General features: G+C 46.3%; 1 protein-coding gene and 1 long non-coding RNA gene across 16 annotated transcripts in view; one reads left to right on the top strand and one right to left on the bottom strand.

The window, feature by feature from the left end:
• ATXN1 (ataxin 1) overlaps positions 1-25,439 on the top strand; it is a 196,213-nt gene that overhangs the window by 120,319 nt on the left and 50,455 nt on the right. For all 15 annotated transcript variants that reach the window (XM_068674779.1, XM_068674791.1, XM_068674776.1 and 12 more), the window contains one exon: positions 1,295-1,418. The gene's annotated coding sequence lies outside the window, so the exon portion shown is untranslated. The remainder of the gene's footprint in view (positions 1-1,294; positions 1,419-25,439) is intronic.
• LOC137852745 (uncharacterized) lies at positions 6,171-7,699 on the bottom strand. Its single transcript, XR_011094017.1, has 2 exons — positions 7,465-7,699; positions 6,171-7,149 (listed from the first exon to the last, which is right to left on the bottom strand). It is a non-coding gene; the product is annotated as an uncharacterized lncRNA (long non-coding RNA).

Here is a 25,439-nt window from a genome sequence, read left to right as displayed (position 1 = left end):
TTGTTGACCAAAGCCCTGGAAATTTAGCCTGGATACCTGAAAGGTCTTAAGGCGGCAGTGCCTGTGTCACTGAGGAGCTGTACTTCCAGCTCAGGGTTTCTTCACCTCTTAACTTTTGAAACAGGCAGATTGCATTGCTATGATCCATCAGGGAGAGGGCAAAGACCGTCTGATGATTGTAGTCCTCATCATCATCGTTACCAGTGTGCGAGGGAGAGTCCCAGCCCGCCGGAGGAGATGGCAAACATTGTTCACATCTCTGTGAGGACCTAGCCCCAGCCTCACACCAAAGCCGGCTGGATCAGCTGGGGAAACAGTGGTTTGGGTTTAGGAGGGCCTTGCTGTTGTTGGTTCAACTAAAATGGACCGTCTTGGGGCTGTAACTTCCAGTAGTTTCCCCTGCCTGCTACCATAGCGTTGCCTTCCCCTTACTCTTCACCCATGAGCTGCTCCTGTCCGTCTGTCTGACTCGTTTCCTGCCTTCGCTTCACGCCGGGCGAGATTCATCTGCATTCGTCTGCGGCCATCCAGTCTGAGCTAAGCGTCTAGACTCACTTTACGGAGGGAAAGAAGCAGGCCTTTCTGGAGAGTGATTCATTCCGTCCTGAAGTAGATGCTTCAGATAGGTCAAATTTAATTATTTTCTAGGTTGCCGACTTTTCTCCACTGAATGTAAAGAGAGCTGGGACTGGCTCAGGTGTAGGCCTTGGTTTTCACAGTTGGGGAACATGGGTTCCACCTGGAATGACGGCTGACATGTCCTTTGGGAAACATGATGTGAAATACACTTAATACTGAACAGTAGCAATCCTGCATGTACATATTTTAGGTTTCAGTACTCCTCTGTCGCAATATTACAGGTAACTGCAGGAATGCTGAGGTGTTCCTGTCCTCTGAGAGGAGCTCAGTGAGAACAACAACCTTCCTGTATGGGTCTCTTCGCACATCCTGAGCTTTGCTTGCAGACACTGATCAGAACAACCCAGAGTAGTTTTTTCTTCCCCTTTTTATGGCAACAGAATTATCCAAGAGCTGCTTTAATTATGTTTCAGCAACTCCAAACTGGCTTTTAATCGTTGGTAATAAGAAGTGCAGAGTAAATGACTCTTCCTGTTCTAGATCAGCATTTGACGTGCACACTACACTGGAATCTCCATCCTGGGAGCCCATTAAAAATGCATTCACTTCAAGGAAATGTATGAATCAGTTGATCATTTGCTAAAGAGCTGTATGGATTTTCCTCCTTTTAGTCCTTACTTTTCCTTTCTTAGTGTGTTTTGCTTATCTTTTACAGCTCTATCTCACCTTATTTGAAAGAGGAAAGCCAGTGAAGCCCTGCGAGCAGTCCAGCAACTTGTGAAAAATCTTCATGCTACAGGATAATCCACAATTCCCTGAAGAAGAACATAGTGAATGTTGTGAGTTTATGTCGCCAAATGTATATTTGCAATTGTGTCTTCTCTGTGGGGGTATCTGCGTTGTAGTGGTTGCTCCAATCCCTGGGATGTACTGAGCATCTTTTTGCTGTGTTGGAACCAAGGGTAGGTGTGTTTGGGTTAGGCTGCAAAGCCAGTCTTTTAATTTTTCTCCTTATCACTCCTTTTTTTTTCAATGATTTCAAGGGCAGAATGGTGATATCTGAGGAAAGATGCTGTGTTTCTTCTCCTCAGACCATGACAATTATTTAATGTATTACTATTGTTTTTTAGCTAAATATATAGTCTGTCTTTCGAAGGCCCCGTGATGGTGTAGCCTAGCAAAAATGAAAAATATTGTGGATAACAGTTCAGTAATACACAGTTCAGATTCAGGGGTTGTACGCATGCTCATACACCGATGAAAATCATTTGGCTACTTCCAAATTAGAGGAATGCAAATGTGGTTATTTGCACCTGCTATTCCTAATTCCTGTTCCTTTGATCAGTTCATTTTATTTTTATGGTCATTGTTTTTCTTACGAAGCTCACGTTTCTGGGTTGAAATGGGCAGATGTACAGATCAGATGTAAGCATCCTTAAAAAGAGGGGAAAACAAGAATTCTCTGCCTGCCAGGTCTGAGAATAATCCTTCTTTTGGTCATAAAAAAACTTGAGAAATTCAAAATTAGGTAAGATGGTATTTGCAGCATGATGTTTGTATTGGTATTAAGTTTGGTACTTACCACGAAATAGTTAACAAAGCTGACATTGGGAATCGTTGGTAACTAGTAGCTCTAAGTTGCCAAGTTAATAACTCATTAAGCTGAATAAGGGGCCTCTGAGAGCTGGAGCTTCTCCCTGTCTGTGTATCCAAGCAGACATGGCCGTATCAGCTTATTCCCACACTTTGAAAGCCTGCTCTGAAACCACAAGGGCTTACTTTGCACGCTGACTTCCTAGGGCAGAGGAGGGCAGCCTTAAATAATAATAATAATAATAAATAAAAAACTGTCCTAGCATGCAAAGCTGTTGGGATAGCAGGAGCTGTTTGCTGGAGATGTTGCAATCAGCGGAGGTGATTGCAACAGCAGCACCACCTCATGCCGAGGAGAGCATTCCCCGGTCCCGTACCCTGTGCGGTGTTCAGGATGGGCCAGATAAACTGCACCAGGGAGGGACGGAGGTGATCATCAGCCATCGCAGGGGATGGAGGACCTGTGCAAGATGCCCTCAGTGTGATGATTACCTTCTGCCCTGTCCTGAATGGTTTAAAACGAGCCTACCTCAGGCGGCCTGCGATTGAGGTGACAGACCCCAAAGTCACACTCCCGAGGCCTGGGCTTGCGAGGAAGGAGCAGCACCCTTCTCACCAGGTACAGATGGGAAGGAAGTGCTCTCAAAAAGTGCTCTCCCCCTGGCATGGAGGGCATGTTTCTTGAGGAGGGGTCATGCACAGGCGATGGAGAGCTCTTTGGAAGTTCCTTGAGAGCTGCTGGCTTCTGCGTGCAGGACAGCACTGTGGCGAGGAGGCGGCTGGCCAGGCTCCTCCTCTCCCCTCCCCTCTTTCCTTCACCCTCTCCGGGAGACAGGAATAGCAGAAGCGAGGAGGGGTGGTATTTCTGCCCTTTCTGCTGAGAGGAAATACCAGCGCACAATGATTTTGCTGGAAAAAAATCCCGTTCTCTTTTCCCTGGGTGTTTGCAGGGTGTTGTGGCGCTGGGACCTTTCGCACGGCGGAAAGCTCGTCCCTTCCTCCTCCTCCTTCTGCCACCGAGGCAAATTTCAGAGCTGGGGGTGGGGGGTGGGCAGTAAATTGGGACCAGCATCTCGTATCCACCTAGAAACTGCCTGTTTACTAAACAGCACCAATTTCTCGCTTCCTCTCTCCTGCTCTCCTCATTTGGATGAAGAGCATTTCTGGAATAACAGGGCTCGTACAAATCAAGTCCATATTTCGCTTTTGCAGAGAGAAAATGAGATGTCAGGAGGAGCTGTTAAGGAGGACTGTTATTTCGCTTAGTGAGGGGTCAAAATGACGAGAGGTGAGGCTGCTGTGCTCCTGCAGAAGGGCACCTTGTGAATGCCAGCATGCAATTTGGTGATTGTCTGGTGGGGCTTAGGTATCCCGAGGATTTTTCCATCCTGAAAACATACGCCGCAGCTTTTTTGGAGTGCTAGCCACACAAGCACAAACACATTCTGACAGGAGCAATGAATAAACTCTTCGTGTGCCTCGCTCGCTGGCATTTCTTCACTTTTTTTTTTTTTTTTTTTGCACTTGTGCTAAAACCTCTGGCACAGTTTGTGGGAAACGGAAAATAAATCTCTAACTCCAGCATGTGTCAATAACTGAAGCGTCTTCGGTTGATCTCATATCTGTGGCTGTTATTTTGGGCAAACTGCAGATGGCAGGATAGTAAACATCCCTGTTCCTCGCTCTGACAGCCTTGCAGCGCGTGACTTCGGTGGGAAGCAGCCTGCGTAAGGGCTGGGTGCAGCCCCACCGAGCATCTCGGGGGCTGAGATTAGCCCCAGCCCCTTTCTTCTCTGCCTCCTCCTCTCACCATTTCTTGCCCTGGTCCCATCTCATTCATTCTCCTCCTTTGGACGGACCAGAATGGCTCAAGGCTGACATTTGGGAGGGGAAGTTGAAATAGTTCGGGCCTCTTGCAGTGCTGAAAAAATAAAAAATAAGCCAACTCCGACCATACCTCGAGGCCTCAGGTTTGGCAGCGTATTGTAAGTGATGAACAGTGGGTGAAAATGGATGTTGCAGACACGCAGCAGAGCTCCTGAGCCTGGGCAGAAGCAAAATGGGCTGGGGGAGGTGTTGCTGCACGCCAGGTTGGCTCGCCGGCCCCGAAGCCACTGCTCTGAGCATGCAGGATGTGAGCCCAGATTGCCTCTTTCTTGCTCTGCATTCCTGCTGGCCCCTCCTGAGCTGCCTTTTCCAACCTGGATGGCTGAACTTCCCCTTCCTTTGTCTCCCTTGCTTATCTGCTGGATCCATACTTGGATCTGGAGTGCCAGCCCCTCCCCTCCAGCACTGTGCTGCTGCAGCAGCCCCGCTGGTTGCCTTTTGTAACCTGCGGGTATCCCGTTGCTGTCAAACCCGAGGTGTTCCCCACCTGCCCCTTTCCCCCAGCTCTCCCCGCACCCCAGGCACCTCTGCATTTATCGCTTGCAGTATGCAGTCCGTGTATTAAAATAATTATTGGTTAGGTCATTCATTACTCTCTCGCTTTCTTCTCGGCCGATAGAGCTTCCAGAGAACGGAGAAGTTGTAATTTCTCCAGGGCTAAAATCCAAGTCTTTGATAGGCAGGCATGATGCCTGGGGCCACTACATGTTGCTACCGGTTGTCAGCTCTGTAAAACTTACCCTGCAGAGCAAAGAAATCTGGGCACAAAGATTGTTCTCTTCTCTCTCTGTGGCAAGCTGCAGTTTCCCAGCCTGTTCCGCCTTCCCTTCATTGTCTTCCAAGCAAATGGCTGTAAGATTATGACTCCCATGTTTGGACTGAGAACAGCTTTTGCCTGAGCAAACAGATTTCTCTTTGGCAGGCTCTTTAACTGCTGCCCCAGCTTTTCGCTGTCAGCTTTGTTTCACGATTTGCCATGAGGGAAGTCCAGGCAGTGCTGGTGCGTCGGAGCGAGGAAGCCGAGGACGGCGGGCAGGTGAACGCTTCTGCCAGTGACTGCAGCGCCCTGCTCCGCGAGGAAAAGGCATCTCTTGTAGCTGGACAGTGTGCCTTATGGCTGTTCTTATCTGTAATTTGGTGAGAGCAGCTGGAGAGGCTTCAGCTCCTTGCTGGCAGCACTGCTTGGTCCAAGAGGCTTCGGCGTAAACCAAAAAGTGTTGGGAGCGAACGGGGAGGATAGCGCGGCATGAGGGCTGCTCTGCTCCTTGCAGGTGGTGGCTGGGGTGCAGCTGACCAAAACACAGGTGTCCCATGGCTGCCAGAATTCTTCTTTGACTGCTCTTCTGCCTCACTGCTGCTTTTTGTTGTATTTTTTTGGTGGTGCTGTGTCAGCGAGCTGTTTTTCTGTGCCCACAATGACCCCGGCGGTATCTAGTAGCCTGCTGGTGCTCCTCTCAGTGCTAATAACGTTGGTGGCAGCAGCAGGAAGAGAATATAAATTAAGCTCTTCTAGAAGGGAGGTTGTTTTTTTTATTATTTTTTTCCATGCGCTGGTTGGAGTGCCTGTTCAAAAGGAAAGGCTGCTGTAAACCGGTGGGTTAATTTAAAGGGATCAGGAGCCCCCCATAGCAGAACACTGTCCTGCACAACCTGCTCATTCATATTGATTCCAGGTTTGTTTGCAGCCTGCCAGGCACGTTGACCCTGGATGCTTATGTTGGGGAGGGATATTAGATGCAGATACTCGTAGAGAAGCTGGCAACGCTGATGCTATCTGTGTTCCTTTTCAGTGAGCTTCATGTTTCTGGTTGTTAATCAGCGCTGGCGCTTCCAGCCACCCGCACTGATCAATGTTTCAGAGGCACCTGATGGCACAAAGGTCAAGAGGAAGATAAAGAAGCGGGTTGCCAGGGTTGCTCTGAGCTTCTTCCCCTGTTGAGGTGTCAGAACTGGGGACAGGCTAATGAAACGTCAGGCGCTGCAGTCTTTTTTTTTTATTTCTAGTGGATTTTCCTGGCAGCTCTTTAAATAATAAAGAAACCCTCCCCACTAGGGCAAAGCGAGTTTAGTGTACTCAGCAGCGATAGAAGAAATCTGTTTGGGGAGCGAAGGTTGTGTTAGATGAGGAGAGGAAGGTTGTTTGTGGCTTTCTGGGGCTGGTAATCTTCAGTCAGGCTTGGGGTGGTGGTTTCTAAATTCTCTTTGTCTCACTTCCAACTTGGGGAGTGCAGTAAGTCCTGCTAAAGCATTACAAAAGCTCTGACAGCTGAAAGAAGCTGAGTAAAATGGGGTTTGGCTTCCCTGACGAGTGGACGCCTGTCCAGAGCTGCGGAGATCCCTTGCAGTGGAGAGATCAGCAGCGGGTAAAATGGGCTTTAAAACTTCATCTGCCAGGGGCTCGTCCCTCTGGCAGGTAAAACCTCTCTTCTCAGCAGCCTGACCTAGCATTGCTGATGCTAATAGTTTAAAAAAAAAAAAAAAGAGGGACCCCAGGTAACGAGAACCTCCGGTGCAGTAAGAGCCAGTTTGACACTGGGTAGAGCAACAGGAAGAGCACCGGAGGAGCTAACACTTCTCATGTGTGCAGCTCACGTGTCTTGGGGCTATTTTGGAGTTTTCAAAATGAGTGTTGGTTGTTTTCTTGTGAAAGCACGCACTGCAAGTGGCTTTGTTAAAGAGTCAGCTTTCTACGAGGAAAAAAAAAAAAGGCAAAATTATCATTTTGGCACAATTATCATCCCTTTGGCACTCAGTCTGTGCCGTGTACTGCTGCTGTTTGAGGCAGGAGGGTCCTCCAAACGTCCTGCTGAGCTCAGGCACCCGTTAGATCCCCAGTGGGAATCACCAGGCTGCTTTCTGCTTCTACTGGATCCATTACCAGGTTAGTATAACCGTCTTTATTCAACCAGAGGGACAGCCTGCAGGGCGATGGAGGAGATAAACGTCCAAGCTTTCCTTCTTGTGCTCATTGACCAGTCAGACCAGTTCAGCTGCAGGGATTTGGCTCGGCGATGCTCCTGGTGACATTTGGAGAAGGGGTGAACGAGCTGCAGAGCTCCATGTGTCTTCATTACAGGGTGAAGCCTCTTCCTAAATTAAATGAAGCAGGCAGTCTTCATTAGCTCCAGGTTTTGTTGTTGTTATTATTATTCTAATGTAATTATCACTTTTCTTCAGTCAGCCTTATGCTTTCCTCCTTACAAATAAACTCCTTCCATCTGGAGAGTATTTTGAGACAGGGAAGGCAACAGCGAAGTAGTGAAAGGATTGTGTAGCAGCATGTTCCTACCCTCTAAGTATATATAATGCTGTAGAATAAAATTAAAAATAATAATAATACACGAAACACAGAATAGGATCCCCCTCTCTTAAAAAAGACTATACCAAGGAAGATTGTTGAGTTACCCATGTAAGCACGTGCAATGCAGGAGCATGGTACATCGAGCTGCAAGGCTTCTGTGGATCTTTTCTTCCAAAAAAAAAAAAAAAAGTCATGAAGAACTGAGGAGTTTCCCCACGCTGCTCTCAGCACCTAGTTCTTGGCCACAGTGAAACAGCTGCTGCCTGCAGGGAGCACGAAAGGCCCGGTCGCAGCGGGTACATCTAGTTATGCATCAGAGCCCTGTGCAGAGATTCCCAGGCTGACAAGGTGCTCTGCTCAGGCTAATTAGTGCTCCTTCTCCCCTTACATCTTCCCTGATTATGCTAATTAGGCGGAGCAGGGTGCTGCCTGACACTGGTTTTCTGCTGGTGAGAGTCAGAGGAGTGTGTCTGCGCAGCCCTGCCCTGCAGCGTCGCCCTGAAAACGTCTGAGCCCACTCAGCACAAGCCCACGAGTCTGTGCCGTGTGCTTGTGCAGGGCAGCTGTATCCCAGAGCGTTAGTATACATGCTCTCAAGGATCACTCGGCCTTGGGTGACTTGCTGGGGACTGCAGGGAATGCACTTGGCTTTAGGGAAGATTCTAAATCGTGCTCTCAAAAGCACACGTGCTGCTAAGTGTCATCAGCTCCTGCTCATCTCGCTGAAAGTGAACAACTTGCCAGGCTTTGGAAGTGGTGGTCTCGAGCTCCGCAGGAGAGGAAGGCTGCTGAGGAGACAGAAGTGCCCAGGTAGACGATCAGAAATGGTGGAATTGAGGAGTAACAGCGCAAAGAGCTCAGACCTTCTGCTTTTCATCCTATTTACCTGTGTGAGAGTGGCAGAAGAATGGGTTGGCAGGTTAAATGAGATTGTGAAACCTCGCTAATTAGCTGTGCATTCCCCACTCCACCTCTCCCTTCGTTGTCCTTCCCAAGTGGAATTCCTGCAGCATGAAGTGAGTGCGGGGATAGGGAGCTTTCACAATGTGGTTTTTTAACGTTCAACTCCAGTGGTAGCTGTTACAATATAGGTAGGTTTGCAGTCAAATTTTGTTTTAAAGGCATGGAGTGGCCTTACAGAAGCCAGGTTTTGGAAGTTAATGCTGGAACATTTTTGAGCTCTTCTAAAAGAAACCAAATCAGACCAGTAAGAAACTTAAAAACAAACAAACAAAAACAGAATGACAAGAAATAAAACCAGTTTTGCTCATTGTAGTAGAGATGGCATTTACAGTCCTGACTGCTCCTCCTCTGACTAGCACCTTCCTGAAAAATGCAGGGATGAATGGGTATGTATACTCACATGCACACATGCGTATCTGTGTATATATTGATCTTAGTGAGCTGAGAATGTAAAACCAAGTGCAAAAACGTATGCCATTTTTGGTAAGTTGTTTGTTGTAGTTGCACAGTTTCACGATTTTCTTCACTTGAAAGTGCATTAATGTTTCGTGCGTGAAGGCTGAGGTGTGGTAGAGCCCTTGTTGTAAGATGGATGTCCATGTTTCATTCCATATTGCGAAATGGTAGTCCTCCAAATACCACGCCAAGCCACCAGCACGAATAAATAGCTGCGCTGCATTATTTTTGGGGACCAGCAGTTTCCAAGGCAGTCGGTATGGTCACAGCCATTAAGTGAGTAGAAAGTGTTTTGGAAGAGTGGAAGGAGCTTTGTTGACTGAAATGGCTGGGTCAGAGCAGAAAAGGAAGGGTTTGCTGTTTTAAAGCATAGCAGACATTTTAGACATTCTTATCGAGATGCTTCGGTCACGCAGTTGTGTGAAAGGCTGATAAAGCAGCGTGCGATAGCAGCCCTCACAGCTTAAAGTGCCCGAACTTGGCACGGCCAGTAGTAATGCGAAATAGGAATAAATACAAAGCTCCTGTGCTGGAATTCCCGGCTCTGGTTATTAGCAGCTCCCTGTGTAAACACGGGCTCGGTGCATCTAATGCTGGGAGGACGTCTTTTGTTCTCTCCAGGGGAGGGCTGCTGGCTCTGCACGGGCTGGGTTCAGACCCAGCTCCACTGCTCAGTCTCTGGAGGAAGCCTCCTTAGTATAAACCATGCACCAAAATAATACGTGGGTAATTTTTCACCGTAATGCAAATGTTTCACAGATTTTAGGTGCTGAATATCAGTTCAAAACCTAAATAGCAGCAGCCTACGAGCAGCTGGACGGAGCACCTTAGCAGGCACACTGGGTCAGAGTTGCAGGTTTGGCGTTGCTCTGCGGCCAGGTTGGGACCAGCAGCTTCCAGTTCCCTCCCAGATCTCCCAGTGCTCCCAGATGCTCCCATTAAGCACTTAAAGATGGCCTGAAAGGAGCAGGGAGAGCTCTGTTAACTTTATGCCCCAGTGGGGCATACGATAGCTGATTTTTTGGTTACAGACTTGAGCCCTGGGCCTGCTTGTTGACCTGTGCGTGCTCATCAAGCTGCCTGGCATGTCTGGGCTGGAGCCTCGAAGCAACGGAGAGCGGTGTTTGTCCGTGCTCAGAGAGGGAAACCACTGATCAGGCCAGTGCTAAAGGTAACGTGTGGAGCAGTGGCTATTACTCCTTCAGGAAAGCGAATGTAAGCAGGGTAGATGCCCCTTAATTAAATTACGGTTGCTATTTTAAGGCTTACGGCATGAAACATTTGAGGCTCAGTGAAGGTATTTCTTTCTAAACGTTCCTTCAGGACTTCGAAATGTTGCAAACAAAGCTATCTGATGGTAGCCGCGCAAAGCTGGTGTCAGCGTAGCTGAAACCGAAATTGCACTCTCATGAGTTCAGTCAGAGTGCCCGTATCTTGCTGGAAAACCCAAGTGCTTGGGTAGAGAAAAGATAGGTCGTGGTTAAAGCATCTCTGCTTGCTTCTGTGGTTCTGTGTCTTTCTGTATGTGCTTTGGCAAATCTGGTGTGGGGGACGAGGAGTTGTGGGTGCTGATTGTTTGTCTGTAAACTGTCCTACTGGAACGGAGACTGTAGGAGGCTTTCTCGTGGATCTTAATCAGACTTGTGCCTTATCTGAACACTGTTTGACCCTTGAAGATGCTGCAGGTGGCTTTCATCCAGCGTTCCCGAGCCCACTGTGTGAGCATGCTCGCAACAGAGGGAGAGGAGCACTCACTTCAGGGAGCGTCCTCACATATCAAACCACCATGCTCCTGAAAGGCCTTCCTCTCTGCTAATATGCTTTCACTTGATTTATTTTCTAGTAGTTCAAGCTGATGGCAGTGGTCAAGCCTCACAGTGTTAGACGAAGGCCTCGTTGCCTGCCTCCTCTTTTATGGTGCAGCACAGGTGAAATTACATCCTTGACCTTCACCTGGAAACAGAAAGGAAGAGATACGAGGGAGGAGTATGCGATTCTTGATTACAGGGAAATAAAATGGCAATTCTTGCTGCTTTTTCATAGACTTTAAGGTATTAAAAAGTAAATTCAATAATTCCTGTCTTCTTTCTATTTTTCTTTAGGTTCAACTTAATAAAGATAGAAACATTCTTCCCTTGGTAAGGAACTATTCTGATATGAAAAATTTGAAACCTCAGGGATAAGGCAAGGGAAATTGCTTGCCAGGATCATTGTTTTCTTAGGGAAGGGATCATTTAAATGATTCCTAGCTGAATACTTTATCCTTTTCACACCCAAATGGAATAAAGAGAGTACAAAATTTGCCTTGGTAAGATTTGGTCAGGTCTTTGGTCATGCATGGGTAGATTTGAAGCGCAATAGAAACATGATGGGTCTCTTCAAGTGGGTTCTCCAGGTTTTTGAGAAGAGCATGCAAAGCTAAAATTTAATCCAGGATAAGGTCTGACGGTGTTTGGATCAAAGCATTCAGCTCGGGTCATGACAGAGGCATGGTAGACACCAAATCAGAAAGCTGGCGTTCAGATCCCACCGTCTCCCTCGCTTAGATGTGCGGGGTTTCTGTTTTGGCCTGGCTTGTTTCTTACTTAAAGCAATCACTTCTGTGGTCTGTGGTAATTGAAGTCAGTCTTGTCCTATATTGCCTTTTCATGAAGTGCAACTACAACACCTTGTACATTGAATGTGCTGGAGGCAGGTACTGCCTTTTAGAGAACATTTCTTGGTTTCTCGGTTTCTATCATACCTTTAACATGATTTCCTTCCCTTCCTGTCTGCAAAGAGCATTTTGATGCTCACGTACTGACTCCTGCAGCTCTCTTCTCTTGCAGCCTGTGGTTTGGGATGGCTCCACTGTAGGGCACCAGCTTGGAACAGAGAAACAGTTGGCAGAGCCAGAAGTAAAAGCTATCTGATGGGTGACTTGAGGCGTGTCATGACCAGTCAGTGCTTCAGCCATAAAGCAGAGATAGTGATACTGATACCGCTCCTTGGTAAGGTGTTATGAAACCTTTTCATGAGCATTTCTGCTTCAGAGCCGGGGTGTTTTTAGCCAGGATTCCAAGGAACTGAGGTGTGTGTGTGCTGGTGACGATGTCTGTCTGTCCCCATTCCCTCCCTAGCACACAGCCTTTTGGCTGGTTCCCACCAGATCCAGCAGGGAGGAGAAGTCTCGAAGCGGCTGGAGGCTGCCAGAGGGAAGACAGAGCAGAGAGGGGTGAGCGTGGAGCGGTGGGTGCAGGGGCATGGACCACAAATCTGCAGGAAACTCATCCTCTTGAATGTTTTCACTCTTTTTGTACAGAACATCTGCAAGGAGCTCTGCATCCTTCCTGGCACCTTTGTCAAAGCCCTCCAGCTCTTCCCTTCCCCTCCATGCTACTCACGTTTTACTTGTGCATAAATGTGAATTTAGAGCCTTTTCCTTTCCCTGCAACCTTGGGGCTTCTCCCCATGGATTCCGAGTGGCAAAGCCTTCCCACTCGTAGGAAGAAGCTTCCCTCCTGATCCTGGATACACAGATTTAACGTCTGGCAGAAACTGTTTTTGGTGACTGCTGAATTTCTTTCTTGCACAGGTCCGTTTGTGTTTCCAGAGCGCTGGCCTTTTTCTGCACACAGGGCCTCTGGCTTCCTTGGCATGGGTCTCCTGTTTGGTATTGCTCTGTACGTTGAAGGCAGCTACACGGTAGCAGTAGTAATTAGAGGGATGCAAATTTATTATCTCATGTTTAGTAACTCAGTAGGAGCACATGTTTATCTTGTACACTTGAGTGCTGTTTTTAAATAGTGCTGTGTATACAATAGATGGTTTTAAAGTTGACTAACCAAGAAAACATCCTCAAGGCTGAAAGAACAAGCATGAAAGATATGCAAGAGTTGCAGCCTGGTTTTTCGCACTACTTTGTGTCTAGCTTGCTGACGTACATGGCTGAAACAGTGAGATGTCTCGTTTATGTGCCCAGATAAAGCCAACAGAGTTTACGGTGATCAGATTCATCTCGTGACTTGGAAGAGTGATTTTAAACTTTGTAGGAGAGAACCGATGTGTGAAATGAATTTATTAAACAACAACAAAAAAAGGAATATTAGAGTAAGAATCCTTTCAGTGGGAGCAAGGAACAAGTAAACAAATAGGCAGCTGACCACAGGCTCTGTGGTTTCTGTGGAAGTAATTGTATGAAGACCAAGACTCCTGAATTACCTTCAGGTCAGTTGTTTTCAACTATGTTAGTGTAGGTCAGTTTGAAGTGCCTCCAGAGAGGAGGAGTCATGACTGTAAAGGAACATGACTTAAAAACACCAATCATAGAAAAATTCTTTACCCTATAGCCAGCTTTGAAGTCTCTTGACTCTTTTTATTGACTTTATAGACTTTAGGTCAAGCCTTTGATACCAAAAGGCAAGAGCAGACGTGTCTCTGAAATTATTTTCTAGGAATTATTTATATGCGTGATGTGTACTTTGCAATTTTAATAAGAATCTCTCATATCAGACTTACTACTATTATGGCATCAGGTTTGTAGTCTCGGGCAAGGTCCATTGTGGCTAGCCTTTTGAATACACAGCTGGTAATGAAAAGAGTCTCCAAACCAAGGAGTTCCTGTGATGCCTGTGTGTGTTTTTGTTTTATATTCATGTACCTCCTGTTTGCACTGAAATCAGAGGTGCAGAAGACTTGCTGGTGTAGATCATGCTGCCCATTTTCCTGACAAGACAGGGCAGTTCCCTGCAGTGCCTTTTTAAGCGCCTTTGCCCTATTAAGTCTCAAGCATCCAGACCTCACAGCTTCCTTTACTTCCCTTACAAAGTTGTTAATAACTTCTTTATCAGCCTAATTGCCACTTTTTTTAATTTCCCTGTGGTCTTACACTGCCCAAGACACCATCTGTCAGAATTGCATCCTACTCACGTTGCTGGGACATAGCAACAGCACTGACGGGTACTGCAGGTCATCTAGACTAAAAGTCTCCTGAGAAGCTGTCCAAGTGGTATGGCGAAGCCCATGTCTTGTCCAGAGGAGAGTGACTATGCTGTGGACAAGCATCGAAACTTGGAGCTGCTTATGTTTACCTGGAGCAAAGCAACTGGACCTTTTTGTGCTGGCTGATCGAAATTGTGCTGCTCCACTCGAAAATTTCTGAAGGCCTCATTTCATCCCTCTGCCTTTCATTTCGTTCTACTACTCAGCTTGCTTTCTCATTTTCCTTTCAGCCTGATATGCTCTCTCAACATTAAGTTTTCATTTCTTCCCTTTTTTTTTTATTTCCACAGTAGATGGTGGAGTCACATCCCACATGGCTCTGCCATCTGGAACAGCTTCCCTGACTCATTCCTTTTGAGCTTCGTCTTTATCCTTGGCCTCTATGTGTTAATGTTCCTTCTAATAAAACAATCAAATCTCATGCCCAGAGGCTTCCAGTTTTTCTCTGCTCAGTCATTCTCTCCAAGACACAAAGCTTTGCCTACCCTTTGATGCACAAGGTTATGTTGTGATCTCTGCTTGTTATTAGACACAGAAGACCTATTTCAGAGACACCTAATCACATTTTTAAGTCTCATTCTTATTCAGGACAACACTTCAGGACGTATTTTCCTTTTTAGCACCCCCTTTCTGATTTCAGCAGGCTTCACTGATTTAAAGTTAGTATATGTTTAAGTACTGTGAAACTGATGAAGCCTCAGCTGCAAAGCATGTTTTTCATATTGAAAAAGAAAAAAAAATCAAACCAAAGCATACTGCACAGTCTGAAAGTAATGGAAGCTTCAAGCAGGGAAGTAAGATTTCAAATCTGATACTACATCTCCTTAAATCTCTTCTTGAGAACGCCAAACATGCTGTAAAATCAAAAAACAAACAAAAAAAATCCAAGCAGCGTTGCTTTGCAGTCTGTTGACTCAAAACATTTTCTGCTGCACACGGAGATTTTCAGTAGTTGACATAGTATGCAGTTGTTCTTGCTAAATTAAGAACGTCTCATGCTTTCTGGGATCCCATGGCAGAACTGCTGAGTTGCAATACTTACTTAAAAAAAAAAAAAAAAAAAAAGAGGTTAGTTTATTGAGCAGTTGGACACAACTTGCAGCACTCCTGCTTTTCTCGTAGTGGCTCCCTTAAAGCTGCCATCCGATGGGGGAAAAAGCCAGCTAACAGCAGGCTGTGCCTGGGCACCACACAGTCCAGGCTTTGTGCAGAGCATGGCTTTGGCATCTGGAGTGGGAGCTGAGGGCATGTAAGGCTGGGGTGTGGGGCGCTGCAGGAGGATAACCAGGCATCACTTCTGAAAGAAGCACGGGTTCGGCTGCAGGGCTCCTGCCCAATTTTCGCCATCCTCGCCTCTTTCTTGCTATCTCCTCCAGCCTTCCAGGCTGCAGATCTGCCCGGAGAACACGCAGCCTTCCTAATTCATAAAAAGTGAGGAGGGGGAGCAATGCCTGGCCTCAGAGCAGCCCTTTGGAGTCCAGCCAGTGTTGAAATCAGCTGTCCTCGGGGAGGGCAAGTCGCCTTCAGTGTGCATCCCACCAAAACCAAGCAGGGGACACGGGTTGCCCCAGTGATCTTGCCCCAGATCGCTAGGTAGTGGTGCAGTGACTTCTTGTTTGCTCTCGGGGTGATGGCACAAGGCAGCAGAGTAGCACGAGAATATTTCTCAAGGCTGAGTGTGGGTGTGTGATTGTCGAGGTCTGGGATTTTAAGCACAGAGCTTGAGCCACAGTGCTCCGTTAATGAGAGGTTTGCCTTTGTCCTCCTTAAAATGGGAGAAGTAACTGAAAACTACATAATGCTTGGTTCCTTGTGAATCACTGGGATTACATGGCTAGAAGTGGATTTGCTAAAGACCTTTTAAAAATGCATTGCTTCTGAGCCTGTCAGATAGTTTCCTGACCAGACCGCCATCAAACTCTTGTTTTTTTTTCCCCCTCTTAGATGCTCAGTGGACATGAAAAACCCTCCTGGGTATGGAAATAGAGATGCAAAAGCAATTCAAAAGGATTAATGTGTTCCTTCTCCTCTTCATCACAGTTCTTGTAGATTTTTGTGGAAGATTCACAACCCAAGGACCACCTTAAGATACCTTCTTCCTAACCTATTGTGATTGCTCGGGATTAAAGCAGCCTGAAGTAGTGTTTTAGGGAATTTCTGATAAGTCCTTTGTCCCCAGTGAAATCTGTTTTTACTTTGCTTCCTGCTCTACAGAAAGCTTATTCCTGACACCAGCCCTGCCATCCTCGTCAGTTCAGCAAATGTTTCCTTGGCATTGCACTTGCTGTTTTTGAACCACGAAAGGCTTTTAGGTAAAGTTATCATAATATAAACTGAAAATTGACAGGCTGAATAGTTGTGGTTAGTATGTGCTATAGTGGTGATGACATGGGAAAATATGTTGTTTTTCTCCAGATGACTGTTTGAGGTTAGTTCTAGACCATTTTGTTCATGATGTGCCAGCTAAAATTGTGAGAGCGTGACTTTGAAGTACGCAGGTTAGTTGGATTTTTTATTCTTTTTTAAAGCCTGATAAAGGCTTGTTGTCAAAGAATGGATGTTGTTGTTCTTGGGGGAATTAAGAAGGATGGAGCCAACTGTTTAAAGGGACTGAAAGGTTTAGAGGACTGAATTACCCATTCTGAGTTCATCTGACTGTATAATCTAACCAAGGGTGGCTCACTCACGGGACTAGCATGAGTAAAGCATGGCCCAAAGGGCAAAAGCCAGGTGATGGGGGGCCTCTTCTTCACCAGAAGATTGTGGGGTGAAGGAGGGGTGGGTGACAGCAAGCAGAGCCAGCCTTTCCTGCTGGCAGCAGAAGTGTTGTGCTGTAGGCCTGCCTGTTCCTCGTGCTCTTGCCCTGAGTTCAGGACAGGAGCAGCACTACATCCTGCAGGGATGGCAGCGCAGCAGAGCCTCGGGTGGCATCTTGCACGCTCCAGCAGTCACAGGAGGATCTGAAGGCACCAAAAAATGTCACGGTGCTGAGTCAAACAAGTAGCGCTCTGAAGGACCACAGAAACATGTGCCCTGCTCATGAGGCAGAAGCAAGAAAAGAAGGCATGAGACAGGAGGTGATGTTTGATGTCTTCGTATCTAATGATAAAAACAAAAGTGACTCAAATGTCACTTTCTTCCAAAACAGGAGCCTTTTTGGTGTGGGCTGCCAGTGTGTGTTAGGAGCGATATGCAAACTACACAGAGCTTGTGTGTGGCTAAAAGATGGTTTCTTTTTCTTTCATCTGTTTCATTTTGTGCTGCAAAGATGCACTTGCGTGTAAAAGGCTTGACATATTTAACAGGACCTTGAAACAGCTCCGCTGAACTGCAGCACGGAGAGCAGCGGAGGAACATGGAAGGATAGCAGAAGACATTACCCCGACTTAAATTTTCAAATAAAACCCGGCAGTTCTGGAGAAGTTCTTACTCCATCTGCTGTAGCACTGTGTGAGTTTGGGGTTTAAATCTGTTCCAAGATCTTCGTGGTGTTCGGGCACAGAGAGGCAAGTCAGCTGTGGAGGAGCAGCCTTAAATGTGAGTTTAAGCCTTCACCCCTCCTGAACTGCTCTGCTGACATGAGATTGTTAGCACAGCCCACTCAAGTGAGGATTTTTCTGGTGTTGCCATTTTTTCTCTGCTTGTATGGGCTAATCTCATCTCTTCTTGTGGTGGGGGAAGAACAGGGTGTGGAATGTGTTGCTAGCACCTCACCTGCCCAGAACTGAGGAGCCTCTCAAGCTTCTCGAAAGCTGGACTGTGACAATGTTTGAGTATTGCCCTTTAGCCTCAGCAAACATGCAGAGCACACGGATGGGTTGTTCCTCCCTAAAACATCAGTGAAGAGCCAGGGGAAGAGACGGGCTTCTAATATTCTCCTAATTCTGACAGTCTTCCAGTGGCTCCCAGAGGATCATTCCTTTTCTCAGCACTTTCTTCTTCACTCTCTCGCATGGCTCCTGTCGGCACAGCTGTACTAGGGAGAGTTTAATTTTAAGGCCCTAGCTCATAAAAGCTCCTGTTTTCCCTACTTCTGATTAAATATTTTAAAATATTTGAATTTAGAATATTGATTGATATTATATTGATAATATCATCTGACCAATACAATTGTTTAATTAGGTTATGTCTGAAAGGATGTACATGGATATAGGTAAAAACGCCAACTGATCCAAGGGTGGTGAGGGGCTGTGTTCGCCCAGATGCTGACCTTTAATGGTTGGCATTTGTACGTCCAGAAATGAAGGCAGGTGGAACTGTCAGCTGCTTTGCTCAGGCAAATAGCCTTTAAAGTTCACTACAAGGAAAAATTGAATCGTTACACGTCGTGTATATAAACTAAAAGGTGAGATTCTGACAATTCACCAGTTCAGTTTCTGACACAGGTCTCTCTTTCCTGGAGCCAGGATCTCTCCCTGCATGCTTTTGCATTCAGTGGATGATGATGATGATCCTGTTTGTGAAATAGGAGCAAGAAACGGCAACATTAGATAGGAGGGGTTGTTTGTGTTTCCGTATTTAATGATAAAATCAAAAGTGACTGAAATGACACTTTCTTCCCAAACGAGAGATTTTTTGGTGTGAGCTGCCAGTGTGTTAGGATGCGGTGGCTGAATGCCCCTGCTCCACTTCGGTAAGACTAATGGGCTTTTAATTTCCGTGGCCTTGCTCCCAGTCCCTGGGGAGTGCTTCCCTGAAAGTGTGCAGGGACTGGGCCTTTGCCTCGAAATTTGGCTGGGAGGACAGTTGTACATGCACGGTGGGATCCCGAGCACATTGGGATCCTTATCCTGGTGGAGGCCTCTGGGCACAATGCTGTCATAAATTTTAAGTAACAATAATAACACTGTGAAAAGTTAAATAAATGCGTCAAGTTAATTTTATGCTCCCCTCCCCTCAGGCAGATTAGCATAAATTGAATTTTCTAATAATTAGCCCAGGCAATTACCGTCGACAAGGTGTACCCGATTTCACCGAGCGGTGGCAATACCCGGAGGACGGAGCCTGCCAAGAGCAGAGAGGTTCCCAGATGGACCCAGCAGGAGCAGGTCCAGCTGCCCACCAGTTTCGGAGGTGCTGTGTGAGTGTGTGCTAACCCTACCGTGGTTTGGGCTGTGTGCGTATCGCCGCCGTGCCATCCAGATCTTTGGGACTTACATTGGAGTTGTGGAAAATACTGCACTGCATTGCCTGCGCTCGGCTTATTAAACTGTCACAGTAAAATATGTAACGCTCCCGGGCTGCCCTTCCCAAATGCATCGTAGGGGCTGTTAACAAACACCTGTCAGGCTCGACTGCAGCGTCTGATCCCCAGTTCCTGCTGCCACGCCGCAGAGCAGGGGTTGCACGCTGTGCCGGCGCTTTGCAGCGCGCTCCAAGAGCGGGCGCTTGGGAGCAGGGGGGCTTCAAGGGGCTCCGGGCTTGCCTTTGAATCCACTGATGTTTGGTCATTAGTAGTGAGGAATAAGGAAGAAAAAAAAAAAGGGTTGTGTAAGGTGAACGGTCTCTCTGTGCTCCCTCACTTGGCATTGACAGAAGTCTCAGAACATTTCAAGTGTTTCTTTCTTCTTTTCCCTTTTTTTTTTTTTTCAAGATATAAAAGTATAAACAGGTCTTTGCCACCGTTGCTGACTTGAATGAAGGCTGGTGCTGTTACACGTGTGGAAATTGCTTGGCCAGGAGAAACCTGCCGTTTATTGTATCAGAGCCCTGTAGAAAAGCCCAAACTCCCTAGCTGCTTGCCTTGACAGAGGACGCTGCTTGTACGTGTTCATTTCCAGAGAATGAACTTACAGTGGAGGAGAGGGAGGAAATTAGCCCAGCAGCATCTCAGAAATGTTTGTGGAGGGTTTTTTTTTTGTGTTCGGGGATTATTTTTTTTCTTTCGTTCTTCTTTTTTTTTTTTTTTTTTAAATGGTGAGCTCAGAATCCAAGGAGGCTCAGCAATCAGCGTGCTTGAACGCCAGCCAAGACACTGAACTGGCAGCCATCCATTCTGATATCAATGTGAGTGAAATGTGTACTCAGTAACTGGATTCAGGCCCTTCATAGTTTGCAAGCAAATATTTCTGCTTTTGCAGATCAGATAAAAAATAGAAAAAGCTGTGCGGCTCTCGAGCGTGTGAGGGAGAGGGTTCTGCACCTTTGCAACGGGGCCTTGATACTTCTGTGTCCCAAAGTCCTGTGCCTTATGTCATCATCTCAAAGGCTATGTTCTATTTCCAAAATGCATTTAATTATGTCTTCTAATGTTTTAACTGCTCAATCTGCCTTGTATAAAAGCTGTAAATATCTCACACTGGCAATAAGCTGTAGGAAAGGGAAGTAAATTGGCATTTTGTGAAAAGGTTGTACAAAACCAATGGAAAGCTATGCAAATAAGCTATGATACAGCCAAATTTGCATTTTCTCTTGGGTTTAGTGATGATATGCACAGCATGACTTTGGCAGACTTGCCTCTTGGGATGATGCACGTACTGGTGGTATGGCCCTGTAGGGTCAATTTAACAAGTGTAGCGCTGCGATTTTCCATGCAGTTTCTCAGAACCACTGAGCAACGTGCAGCAATAAATAGCGACAGAGGAAATCGATTTTTTAGAGTAAATACATTTAGTAGGAGGGAGAAGTGTTATACAAATCTTTCACCTTGCCAAAATAAGGTTAGCAGTTTTGCTTGGTGACGCTGCTCAACTTTCCAAAGTGACTGTCTTCTGCCGTCTTGCGTTGACTTTTACTCTTTGGTTTAGAAAACATCAGGACAAGGAGACAGCACGGAGTCGTTGTGCTCTGGGTGCTCAGATCAGTGGAGCAACAGAGCGGAGGTGACATGTCACAACCAGCTGACAGTGCAGTTTCGCAGTCTTTGAGTTCATTGAACCAGTGGCAGCTCTTCCAACTTGTTCTTTTGCCCAGCTGAGAGGGAAGGTGGAAGCACACTCGAGGTGTCTGGTGATAGTAATGCTATTACAGGGATGATGACGTGGGAACTCGCTCTCAGAGCCCTTTACAATCTGTTTGATTTTTGAGAGACACGTATGCCTTGTAAGTGTTGCTAGAAGCTCTGAAATTACTTTACCTGCATGATTCTCATATACGTTGTGTTTGTGTTCAGGAATTCATTCAGCATTTTAAGTTGAAATCATCAAATCAAAATACATCATTGAGTTAGAGGTTATTGGTATTGGCCTTCACATGCTACATGTTCCTGCAAGCCAGTTATTTCAACCCAAATTTGTTTTCTTTTCTACTGGTGGTCCAAATGCAAATTTCTGTATTTGCTTTCCTTGTCGCAAGGGTGAATTTGCTCCAGCATCCCTCCTCTGCTTGAGAAGGGGTCGAACTGCTCCGTCCCATGGGGTGAAGAGCACTTGAACGAAGTGCTGGCTGTTCTCCTGACCCATGCCTTGGTCCTGCATCCCTCGGAGTGAGCAAAATGTCAGGCACTAATCTGTGGTAGGCTTTGGGTTGGAGTCCTACAAGGACCGCTCAGGAACAGCCTCAGCGAAGCATCCCTCCTTAAGGCAGTATTTAAACAGAATTTCTGCTAAGGCAGTATTTAGGCAGGAATTTGGTAGCTGTAGGACCAAACACCTGGTACAATGCTGTCCCGAATTTAAGCAGAAGCTTAAGTGCTCTCTTCCTGTGACCTCAGCACACCCAGTGCTCTGTTCCTTTGCCTTGCCTTACAGAAGCAGAAGGGAGTTTGGCTGCTTTCAAGTGAAGCCTGCCAAAAAGAAAAAAAAAAAAAAATAACTCAGCAAGCATCTTCTTTTTTTTTTTTTTTTTTCCTTTCCCTTGGCTTCTCTATAAATAGTCAAACATTTTTTCAGAGCAAGTTCAGTTAATGTTCTGTGGTGGTGAGTGAATGCTGTGATGCTCTGGTATGTTTTGTGCTCCTGAATCTCATTGTAAGATGCTTGAGTAGAATTTAATTCAGGTTTTTAAATGAGACGAAGGAAGACTGCTATTAAATCTTGTCTGAATTTTGTCACTGACTTCATGAGAAGCCGTCTGAGTGCAACTGGGAACAGTTTGGCTTCTCCTTTCGCTGTATCACTGGACGCATGTTGAAAGTTTTCCCTTACTATCCTTACCACACAGACAATCACGTCATTCTTGAAATGAATGCTCCTTTTGCTGCCCATATGCAAGACATTATGCGAACATCTGTGTGAGTCGCAACGTACAGCAGGACAAATTACTGGTGGCAGGACGCAGAGCCCAGCTTTCAGCCCCTGTCTGCAGAGGGTCTGTGCAGCCTTTGGCTGGTGCTGGTACCTCCTGATGCCTGTTGGCCTCATTTCACTAGTGACAACTAGTAGGGTTTTGCCTTTTTTAAAAAAAAAATATATATATATATATTTTTCAGAACCAAATGTATAGTTTCGCTCCGGCAGCTGGCTTTATCAAGAAAATGCTATCAGAATTGTGTGGGATTTTGTGAGTCATTACCAGAAATACTGCAGTGGGTGGATTAGCCCCTTCAAAGCGGCTGCTCTGAGTGTTTCCAGGGTAGTAAGGTGCAGTGAAAATAGGGTTGTGCCTGCAATTTTAGTCTGCACGCCTCAGCACACCCTGGGCGAGGGAGATATTCTTGTTCAGCCGGCAGCCCCCTGCGATTTCCTATCGGCACCAACACAAAATGGAGCGCAGTTCCTCGGGCTCCCTAAAGTCAGGGTGCCTGTTTCTGGAGGCCTTGGCCGTGTGGCAGGACATGGTGGCACGAAGCCGGCCCTTCAGCAGCGGCCTGTGGCACAAGGGGTGGCCCAAATGGCGTCGCTGTTGTGTCTGTGTGCCAGGCCTCCTCAGCCACCTCAGGTCCTGACATGGCTGATGGGGCACTGCTTTTTGGAAGTGCTTGAATTTCCACTGACAAAACCACTGGGGACTTTGTCAGGGTCCTGCCCTCTCCCAGACAAAGTCACAACAGCCAGGAGCTGCCATGCCTCGCAGCACACAGGTTTGCATTTGTGCATCCCAGCGCGGCACAGGAGCCCCCCCCATGTTTTCTCTCTGAGGCAGGGCCCAGGAGGTTTGCACACACGTGTGGGCTCGCCTGCTTTGTCTGAGCACTCAGCACCTCAGGGTTTCTCACCAGAAGCACATTTGTTTGGGGTAGAGACTTTCCTGTTAGGTCTTAAAAGACCATATTGTCCTGTGCACTGAAAGGAAAACGTTTCCCCTTCCATTTGCTGGGTGCAGCACTCAGGTACCACAGCCCCTGCCGTGTCCTGGTCAGCTTTCCCTCCAGCCATGTCACCTTTCCGTCCCTGCTTGTGGTGGGAGAAGTTTGGGAATGACAGCAAAGGGGAATGGGTGGCATGGCTAAGTGAAGTGCAGCTTCTTGGTGATGCTGCAGGCAGGGCAGGGCCAGGGGTGGCCATGGACCTGGTCCTGGTCCTGGTCCTGGTTGAAGCCAGACCTTCCTGGAGAGGTAGCAGGACTGGGCCTATCTCTTGTTGCATGACCCTAATGTAGAACTGCCATAAATAAACTTCTGGTTTTCCCCAGGCATATATATCTTTTCATTTTCTGGCCTAGAGGTTTTGCCTGCTTGGAATCTGAGGCTTTAAAAAAAAAAAAAAAGAAAGAAAATAGCAGTAATAACAGTGGTGATAATATTTTTGCCTTTGTCCTGAGGTTTTTCTGCCTCTGGTGGCTCAGTTGGAGCTCTAATGCAGTGTGTGAAACTCTGTGGGTTTAGGTGCGGAAATACCAGCCTTTGCCCTGCACGGGTGGAAACTGTAAGCCTGGTTTGTGCATTTTTTTATAACTCCAAAGCCTAGATGTGATTCTGCACATGGACAACATACACACAGAGGAGCTTGCACTTACTTGGCAAGCCCCAGATGGGAATAGGGCAGCCCCACAGCAGCGACTTCCCATTGCCACAGCAGGTAGCACTCCTTTCCTGAGCCCTGGGATGAATCAGCCTCTCTCCATCTCACAGCATGGCATCCCTGGTTCAGGACAGCATTTTACATACCTGCAGACATGCGTTGTCATGTTGCCTTTTGAACCTGTGCCCTGTTGTAGGGTGGGATATTGCCCCTGTGTTTGAGTATTACTCTTTATGGGTTAGGCAGTTGCATCGTTCACAGAGGCACGAATGCACACTGGCAAGATTTGCAGAGGCAGGTGGTAGCCTGTGTTTTTCTTCTGTTTGTAGCTTTTAAATTTAAAAAATAATCTTTTCAAGCTCTACACTGTCAAGAATGTGGGTGTCTGGCTGAATGAGAGAAAAATAAAATAAACTCGCATAATAAATACACTAGTAAATTCTCAGTTTCCCTAAACTCTCTGGGGGTTAGTTCAGTTGGTTGCTTTTCCAAGGAAGAGGAGCAACTTTTGAAGAAAGTTTCCCTGAATGCATTTCCTTACTACAATTAGGTTAATTGTTAGCAACGTACGTATTCCAGTCGCAGCATGAAGTGCTGCTTTCTGACAAATTCAGATCTGCTTTCTTCATCACGTCATGTGTCGAGTATGGAACGAGAATCCAAAGGCCTTGGATATATCCGTATGTGTAATATATATACTTGTGTGTGTGTATTTAATAAGACTATTTTATTCCTTTTCAGCATTTTAAAAGTTGACCGCCTAGAGGTAGGCACCTGGATTTATATTTAGGGACTGAAGTAAGCGGGATGGTTTTCAAAGGTCCCGTGTACCTGCAGCTCTCAGAGAATTAATTAAAAGCAGATGTTCTTTTTGGCAACTTTGGCAGAAACAAATGGGAGATGCTGGGTGCCCGGCACCTTTGAAACACTAGCTGCTCGTTCGGATGCCTAAACATGGAGTTTGGTGTTTAAATTTAGGCACCCAAGTTGGAACATTTTGGCCCCGTAATCATAACAATCGGTGGCCCCTCTGTCCCGGAGCACTGCAAGCACAGATTCCTCCGAGGAGCCCGGAGGTTGGCGTGTGGGAGTGAGCGGGGCCAGGGGCCGGGTTTCTCTGCGGTGCCAGCGAGCTCGGCTGCCTGCCTTATAGCACATGCAAATGAGGGTCAGATGGCTTGACAGTTGGTTATGAAACTAAATAGAAATTATGCAAAATGGGATGGATTTTGCACATATTTTTAGGTTTTGTCTTTTAGTCGCTTGAATCTTTAATTAAAATACCAGGGAGGAAAAAAAAAAAGAAAAAAGTACAAGCAGCAACTGTTATGTTTCACATACATACTGGATGTAAAGTAATAGCCTGCTATGCTCTTTTTAGGGATCATTTTTATCCTATTGCAACTGAGAATATGAAGCCATCTTACAACTTGCCAGAAGTGACACCTGCTTTCATACTTCCTAATAATTACTTTAGCTTTGACAGAAAGTACTTGGCAGGGTGCATACAAATTATGACTCGCTTCAGGGTACAAATAATGTCATAATGACTTTAAGAGTTTCTCTTTATGCTCAAGATATTTGCATGTACATGCTTTGTTGGTATGAATCGAGCAAGCGAAGAAGAGTTTTGGTTGACTTCTTTTAACTTCTGGATAAAAATGCCTCTTGGATATTGTGAGCGTACAAATAGACTAGGAAAGTGAAATAAGTAGTAAGGTTTTCAGTGGCTATTTGAGCATGCCTGCCTATTCTATTTATTTTTTTTACAACTCTGTTGCTATGAAACTGCCCTGGACATTTACTAGGACATTTACTTCTGATGCTAGATATTCACAGTC

This window comes from Anas acuta, chromosome 2, assembly GCF_963932015.1.
Source record: "Anas acuta chromosome 2, bAnaAcu1.1, whole genome shotgun sequence".
Lineage (NCBI taxonomy): Eukaryota > Metazoa > Chordata > Aves > Anseriformes > Anatidae > Anas > Anas acuta.
Note: the sequence above shows the minus strand (reverse complement) of the source record. Positions and strands in the feature narration are given on the sequence as shown.